Source organism: Apteryx rowi, unplaced genomic scaffold (genome assembly GCF_003343035.1).
Source record: "Apteryx rowi isolate R43461 unplaced genomic scaffold, aptRow1 scaffold_36, whole genome shotgun sequence".
In the NCBI taxonomy this organism is placed as follows: Eukaryota; Metazoa; Chordata; class Aves; order Apterygiformes; family Apterygidae; genus Apteryx; species Apteryx rowi.
This window is the reverse complement of record NW_020450085.1, coordinates 214,880-222,646: the sequence shown is the minus strand read 5'-3', so window position 1 is coordinate 222,646 and position 7,767 is coordinate 214,880. Positions and strand designations below refer to the sequence as shown.

Here is a 7,767-nt window from a genome sequence, read left to right as displayed (position 1 = left end):
GACCAGACTCTTTTCAGTGGTGCCGAGCGACAGGACGCGAGGCAACGGGCACAAACTGAAACACAGACAATTCCGTCTGAACATGAGGAAATACTTTTTCACTGTGAGGGTGACAGCGCACTGGAACAGGTTGCCCCGAGAGGTTGTGGAGTCTCCTTCTCTGGAGATATTCAAAACGCGCCTGGATGCAATCCTGTGCAACGTGCTCTAGGTGACCTGCTTGAGCAGGGGGGTTGGACTAGATGATCTCCAGAGGTCCCTTCCAACCTCAGCGATTCTGTGATTCTGTGATTCTGTGATTATCAGTACAACTGAAAAGAAAAAACTGATGTAAAAATATGGAGTTAAAAGCAGTGGTGAAAATTGTATTTAAATAATTTAAATAATTTAAATAATTTTATTTACTTCAGCAGAAGGACCTCAAGATCATCATTTAAAAAAATATGACCATTTTATAAAGTATTCTTCCCCAACTGGATTTACTAAAGAAACTATTTTAGGCTTTTTGTCCAGACACCATCAGTTGATAAAAAGAAATCAAGAGATGAACAGAATCAAGGCGTCACCTAGTGGCTAATCTCCTGAACACACAGCTAAAGGGGGCAGCTYGTGGATTTATTATCTGAGTTTACAGTCACGACCATAGAGTCAAAACGCCATACTTGCCATCTATGTTTCCATTAAAAAAATGAATAAAATTCTTATAAAATTAAATACATTGTCTAAAACAAAAACTATTATGGCAATATGTGTATACTAAAACACACCACAACTTTAAAAGTGCTTCTGCTTTTGGGGGATTAAATTCCAACTATGTATTAGTTACACATTACTAAAAATAATCATTTTTAATTTGGATGGCCATTTAGAAATAGCACATATCCATTTATATAGGAGGGGACACAGCACATGCTGTTATTACTGAGTTACATATATAACTATTTTTGCTCATGGAAACGTTTAACAACTCAGGCCTTACCAGAAATGGGAAAAAGGAAGAAAGAGAGCTTGTATAGACCTTGTATGTATAATTACAGCGTTACATGTGCCTCTGACATTAGACAGTTGTGTGTGATTACTATAACAGAGTAAAATGTAATAGAAGAGTAAAATGTAGTAAACGTATATATAAATGTATATATAAATGTAGTAAATGTAGTAAAATGTAAAAAGGAGTAAAATGTAATATAGCTTTCATCACTGCCTGCTCTCACACATCTCATAACATACTTGTTACTGCATCACTGTAAAGGAAAAGCTTCAAATACAAAGACACATACATCGGTATGAAAATGCCCTACAGTTCTGTGATTGCTAATTGTTTGAAGTACAGTGCAAAATGAAAAATCATATAGCTATGCAGCTCAAAGCCAAAGGAATACAGAGGGCTTAACCTTTCTTAAAAAAATCAACTAAATATTACAAATACTGAAAACAAGATAAAAAACAAAAAAAATCCCCCACAACAGTGCTGACAGAGCCACTTTCCACCTGAAAGAACTGTGCCAGAATCAATGCTTAACATCAGACGTATCTTATGAGAATGATTGTGGATTATGGTCACATTTTGGGTTTCTAAAAGCTTCTTTTGACAGACTGTTTAAATTAGCCTGATCTGGAAACAAAACTTAGTAGTAGCTTGGGTTTTTGTGTGCCTGGCACACCACAAGCCCAACCTGCATTTGAGACTGTGACGAAACAAATATTATCAACTCATAAAACAAAAGACTGTTCATAGCAGAGCACTGGGTCATGCAGGACTAGAGCTAGGCAATAGGATCTTAGTAACACGAATAATGGCTACTCTTTATATTTGCAGATGTTACAACAGGGACTGAAACCTTACCTCTGGATCTGGAAAACACAAGACTGTCTGATCTAGAGAACCCCAACAGCTTTGTTTGCTCAAAGGCCAGAGCTCAGTTACAAAACTCTAGCCACTAACCTTTCACATTGACTAAGCATCCACAATGCTGTTCTTAGACATCCTTTTATAACTGCTTTATACCTGGATAAAGAGTAACTCTATGTCAATCTTGTCTAATATTAAAAAAAAACAAAAGCAGTATTTTCCACTGTCCACAGTGCTGGTGCAACAGATCATTTTGATGCTTGGCAATACTACTGAATAACACATTTTTCGCAAGCTTATGGAAAACCCTATGCTAAAACATTTCCCAAGCACACTCCAACTCTGTGATCAGTGATAATGTAATAATACATAATAGCAATTAAAGTGAAAACAGATTAGCCTTTTTTTCCTGAAATCATGAATATCACTATAGTCTGAAATTTTAAAGTAGCTATTGGACTGATACTCCTCAGACAAGAAGAAATTATAAGTTTTCTAGTCCACATTATCTCAAGATTATATTCAGGACAAACTAAACAGCTAGCTGAATTAGATATTAAAAATAGTTTGACAGATAGGCATAAAGAGCAGAGAGAATGGAATACATCTATCTGAAGCCTCAGAAGTCAATAAAAAACCATTAATATGAACATTCAGCTATAGTGGAAGACTTTGCAAATTTGATAAAAAAAGAAATTGTATGCTTTAAACACGGAATACCTGGAAGGATATATACTGCTGCATTCTACTTCTGTGGTTTCAAGGCCTGCCCTTTTGCCACTGATCTTAATGGAAGTGGAATCCTGCCAAAATCGTGACTACGGGGTTCAAAAAATAAATTGTGAAGAAACAAGTGTTAATAAATCAGAAGCACTAGCAGGCCAAACAAGACCATTCCTGCTAAGTGATTACATAAACAGCATAAAGATAGCACTTACCTAATGAATCAAATGTACTCAAAGAAGCTGCAGCACAAGAGGGTAAGAACTTGAGTCTTTATAGCATATACAATACTTCAGTTCACACAGCACCTCCCTCACTGATCTCCTCTTTGTCAGAGCTCCCTGTTTATGATCATCTCTCTCCTTGTTACTAGCATTCGGGTAAGATTACTGTGCTACTGCTGTTAATCCTTTTGATTATATTTTCTACTCAAATTCAATCCATATTGGATGCTGCTGAAAAGCATTTATGATTATCCTGTTGCTGATTTTAAGGAAACTGACATTTTGTGCTCCCTTAATACCTTTTAAAAATGACTAAACCTATCTACTGAAACTTGAAAATACCAGCTGGTGGAGGTCCCTTATTCAAATGAAGACATCCAATACAAAAAAATCTAAACCCCTGTGGCTGAAGTTTGGCAGAATTTTAAGTCGAAAAGGCAAAGACTATAATGAAAGCGTCAGGTGATATTATTTTAGGTGGCTTCATATATAAAACTTCCAGTCCTTTCTTTACATACTGTAGTATCTCTTTTCTTTGTATGCAGCTTGTATATCATTTTATTTGAAGCAATAGCTAACATTTGAAACTATCAGTTTACGCACAGGTGGGCCACTACTGTTACCATGCTGGCAGGTAGCTGGGTTTTGGAGAAGGGGATGTTATCTTTTTCTAATATGAACCCTACAGTTATTACAGTTCTGCTGCAAGGTCTGATTTCTTTACTGGTATTTTAATTCCTAATTATCCCAGTGAGTTTAATAATTTGGTCTCTGTATATGAGTCATGAATGTATCCAAGATGAGTATGTTTCCATGAGCGTGCAAAGAGACACAGGCTGCATACCTTCGACTGAAAGAGACAAACTGTATTCTGTTAGAATGCTGCATACCTGATCTGCAGCAAAGTGAAATCCTATAGCTTTAAGGAAGCTTTTAATTCAGATTTACAGTGGGCTTTGTCTCACGGCTCTGCCACCTAAACGTTAATAATACCTTTTCTTTAAATGCACTGTGTTCCATTAATCCTATTACCCTCTTAGTTAAGGCTGCAGTGAGTTTTACTTCAGTTCACTGCACTTCAACTATTAACCCTTGCCAATAAACAGGATTTCACTCTTTCATTCTGCATATGAAATAAACACTTTGCAATATACTATAGAGTTGACCTAATCACATAAAGGCCTCTGGGTATTCTAAAAGAAAGGATCTAGTGAGAATAATACAGTGATTCGTGTTAGAAAGTAACTCAGAATATTTAGGGAATTAGTAAGTAATCCATAATACTGCCTCCAGCTAATAAAATTAGTCAAACTTAGAGATGCTAGCAAACTGTGATCTGAAGCAAACTACAGTGATCCTGAGAGGCACTACATATCCCTGTAGAGAATATAAGCTATCACTGAAATCTGGAGAAATGAATGAGAATTTACATAATAATGGTGGTGTCCTGGGTAGAACAATCAAGGCAGGGAAACATTGGACCCTCAGGACTGAGCTGTAACAAGCTCTGCTGGTACTTACTGTAACAAGCAGCAGCACGCACTATATTTATTATATCAAGTTTGGATCTAGCTAGGAACACCTGTTAGATTTTTGCTTGAATATGAATTTCCATGCACTGGAGCTAGATTTGCCTTTATTTCCAGACCTCTAGTCTTTATCTGAGAGAGAAACTAAATGCACTGGTGTTGATTCTTAGTCTTCTCCTCCTCTGTTAAAATTCATTTGGTATGCTGAGGAGAAACTGTAGCTGCTTGTGATTGGTACCCTAAACTACTTTAATCTTTTTCTTTGAAAGATCGACAAGGTACAATTTTGTATCTCAAAATGCTCTATCCTGCTTCTAGAACACTTCTTGTTGCTATAAAAATTCAAACCTTGCCAATAATTTCACAGTCAGAAGGATCTAAGATGAGATCTCTGAAAACATATGGAATAATGGATTGGCCATCCTGAGAAGCAGGAGCCTTGTACAGAGGAAACCACCTGCAGGCTGAAACAACACTGTAGTTACTTCCTCCTTACTACTGTTGTACTTCTGGCATTATAGCTGCAGTATTTCTAACCAAATCACCTATAATGAAGGTGCAAAATTCCACTATTACAGAATTCCAATGCATTTGTTAAAGAATTTAATTGTCAGAATGTAATTGCTTCGACTGCCAGCACTTAGCTGGCCAGTTATATAGAACACACTTTTTAAAATAAGAAAAATCCTTTCTAATGCTTTGTGTTTAGTCTTGCAAGAAATATACAAGTAGCTTTGCACATACAGGAAATGTATCCTGCAACACCGTATTACCAATTTCTTTATTATACACACATACCCAGACTTTACAGAAATGCTATTTGCGTTTCTATAATCAACAAAGTTGTAGAATGGTACTAGACATTGTATTGTAAATATTCTCAGCTTTAATCTGGTTTCTTAAGGAAGCAAGGCTTGTGATTGCACTCTTACTGATGTGTAGTGATCTCATCATTCTCTCTACACCATTTTCTCCTCCTCCCTCTCCTTGTCTATAGTCTTAAAGATATCAAGTAGCCACAAAAATAACAGGGATATAGAGAGATAAACCCAAATTAGTGCACTTCTCCCAAAACAAAGATAACGACAGACTTTTATCAGGACCACGAGAAAATAGCCAACTGCCCAGTGTGCGTGTTGCTCCAAAATAAGCTGCAGCAACTGCTACTTGCTTAGCCAAAGAGGTAGGAGTATGAAAGGAGTAATAGGAAACTTAAGAGCAACACAAAATCCACAAGAAGCAAAGTTTTGTCCATTCTGCTACTTTTGGAAGAAAGCATTTTGTGTGTTTTTTTACCTGAAAAACATCTTTCAACAAATAGGCATAAGAACAGCTGCTGGGTCACACAAAGGAACACAAAGTAGAGATTTTGTTCTTATTAAATTTCTTTTGAATGTCTTTTTAGAGATGGCCCAAGGGCTTGTTCCAGTCACTTTGCATATCAGTCCAGGTGAAATAATGGCTAATAGAAGATACAGAAGGAAGAACATGAAAGAAAAGCACATACAAAATAATATTCCTCTGTATAACCCTTTAATTTCCAGCAATTTGTGGATCATGGCCTTGAGTCAGAACTGGTATCCTTGTATTTAAGAGCTGTGATGGATATTTCTTATTCTTACAGTATAGCATTAATTTTTTTTTCATTGCTTCTCTCACTGTAAGGTCATCCTTGGCTTATACCCTGTGCCTCCCTTTTGCAATTTAGTTCTTCTACTGTTAAAACTTTCCAGGAGAAGTTGATGCTAACAGCAAACAAATTTCTTCCTTTCCCTGCTGTTATTTTCTTGACTAACGAGCTCTATTCCTTCACCTTTCACCTACCTTCCTTGCTATTTTCAATTCTTCTATACCTTCTCTGGCCAGGACCTTGCTGAGTTTTTCAAAGAAAAATATACAATGTGTGTTTTTTGGCCCCCACTACTTATGGTCTCTAGTACCGATGTCTTTCTCCTATATTCCTTCTTTCAGTTTTCCAGCCTGTTCCAACCACCTCAGCTGTCTAAAAATCATGAATTAGTCTCAAAAATCATAAATTTTACTCACATCATAACTTTTAAGCAAGCTTGTTTAGATTCTACTTTCTGAAATTCTGTACTCCGATATGTTGAAGGATTTTTCCACAATCATTACTACAAACAGGCTTTAAATGAAAGCTGAAATTCTAAGTTCTCATGTATACATGAGCTTAAACTCACCCATTACAGCTGACAACATCGCAACCCTTCTCTTGCTTCTGGCATCTCTCTTCTCACTCATTTTCACCAGGCCTGTGTCTTTCTAATTTTAGGTATCTGTCTCTGCTCTCTTGGAGTGAAAATAACAAGAGGTAAAGTAATTTGTCACCCTTTTGTTTCTATGTCCTTCAAAACGCAAACACTCCAGGGCAATGCAGTCCTTCCTCCTGTGTTGYAGAATAGAGCACAGTGGGCTCTTAAACCTCAACTGAATGCTTAAACTGTATCATCATATTTTCTTTAACTGAAACCTAATGAATATAACTATCCTTCTTGTAATATCTCTCCTTTGTAGAATTAAATAGGGTTTGCAATTTTTAATTGAAGATAGAACTTTTATCTGGCAAGCAGTGCTGGAGCAACATTTCTCAGCAATGATTCCCTGTGTTCTGGTGCTGCCTGAAATCTCACATTCACTGTAACATTTCTACAAAGCTCTGTTTCAGGTAAAGGTATCTGTAACTTCAGGTGACAAAAACATTAAGAAAAGGAAAAACGTGTCAGGCAGCCTCTCGCATCTACAAGGTCTCCAGGACTAGCCAAGATCTAGTCTTTTTATGGCTCAAGAGAGGCTGGTCGGGCTCCTTCCAGCAGCCTGCTTCAGGGCCCCGCTGCGCTCACCACACGGCTCCCAGCCTCTCTGGCCAATGCCACCATTAAGCGCCTGGAGAGACCACGCTGAGCCGGCAAAGGCAACCAAGGGATCCTTCTCTTCGCTAGGTCACTCACACCCGGGCAAAGCACACCGGCTTTCCACTGCCGTCTCTAACCGCGGGATCCAAAGTCGCGCAAAGGGTTGTCCCCGGGACGGCAAAGGCCCCCTACAGCGCCCACCACGCACAGCGCAAACGTCTCCACAGCCGTTACGGCCGTCACAGCCGCCCTGAGGCGACAGCGCGCGCGCTCCCGCGCCCGCCGAATCCAGCTCCCAGCGTGCCCCGCGGCAGCAGCGAGGGCGGGGAACCCGACTACATGTCCCGGCATGCCCCGGGCCCCGCGGGAAGGGGCCTGGCGGCGCTATCGCGAGGCCCGAGCTCTCGCGCTGCGCCTCTCGCGAGAGCGGCGGGGCGGAAGCTCCACGTCGGTCGGTCGGTCGGACGGTCGGTCGCAGCAGCAGCAGCAGCAGCAGCAGCAGCAGCAGCAGCAGCAGCAGCAGCAGCAGCAGCAGCAGCAGCAGCAGCAGCAGCAGCAGCAGCAGCAGC

The 7,767-nt window shown here is 39.4% G+C and overlaps 1 long non-coding RNA gene across 1 annotated transcript; it reads right to left on the bottom strand.

The window, feature by feature from the left end:
- Positions 1-5,666: 5,666 nt before the first annotated feature.
- On the bottom strand, positions 5,667-7,428 carry LOC112969614. Its single transcript, XR_003254755.1, has 3 exons — positions 7,295-7,428; positions 6,527-6,635; positions 5,667-5,790 (listed from the first exon to the last, which is right to left on the bottom strand). It is a non-coding gene; the product is annotated as an uncharacterized LOC112969614 (long non-coding RNA).
- Positions 7,429-7,767: the final 339 nt, after the last annotated feature.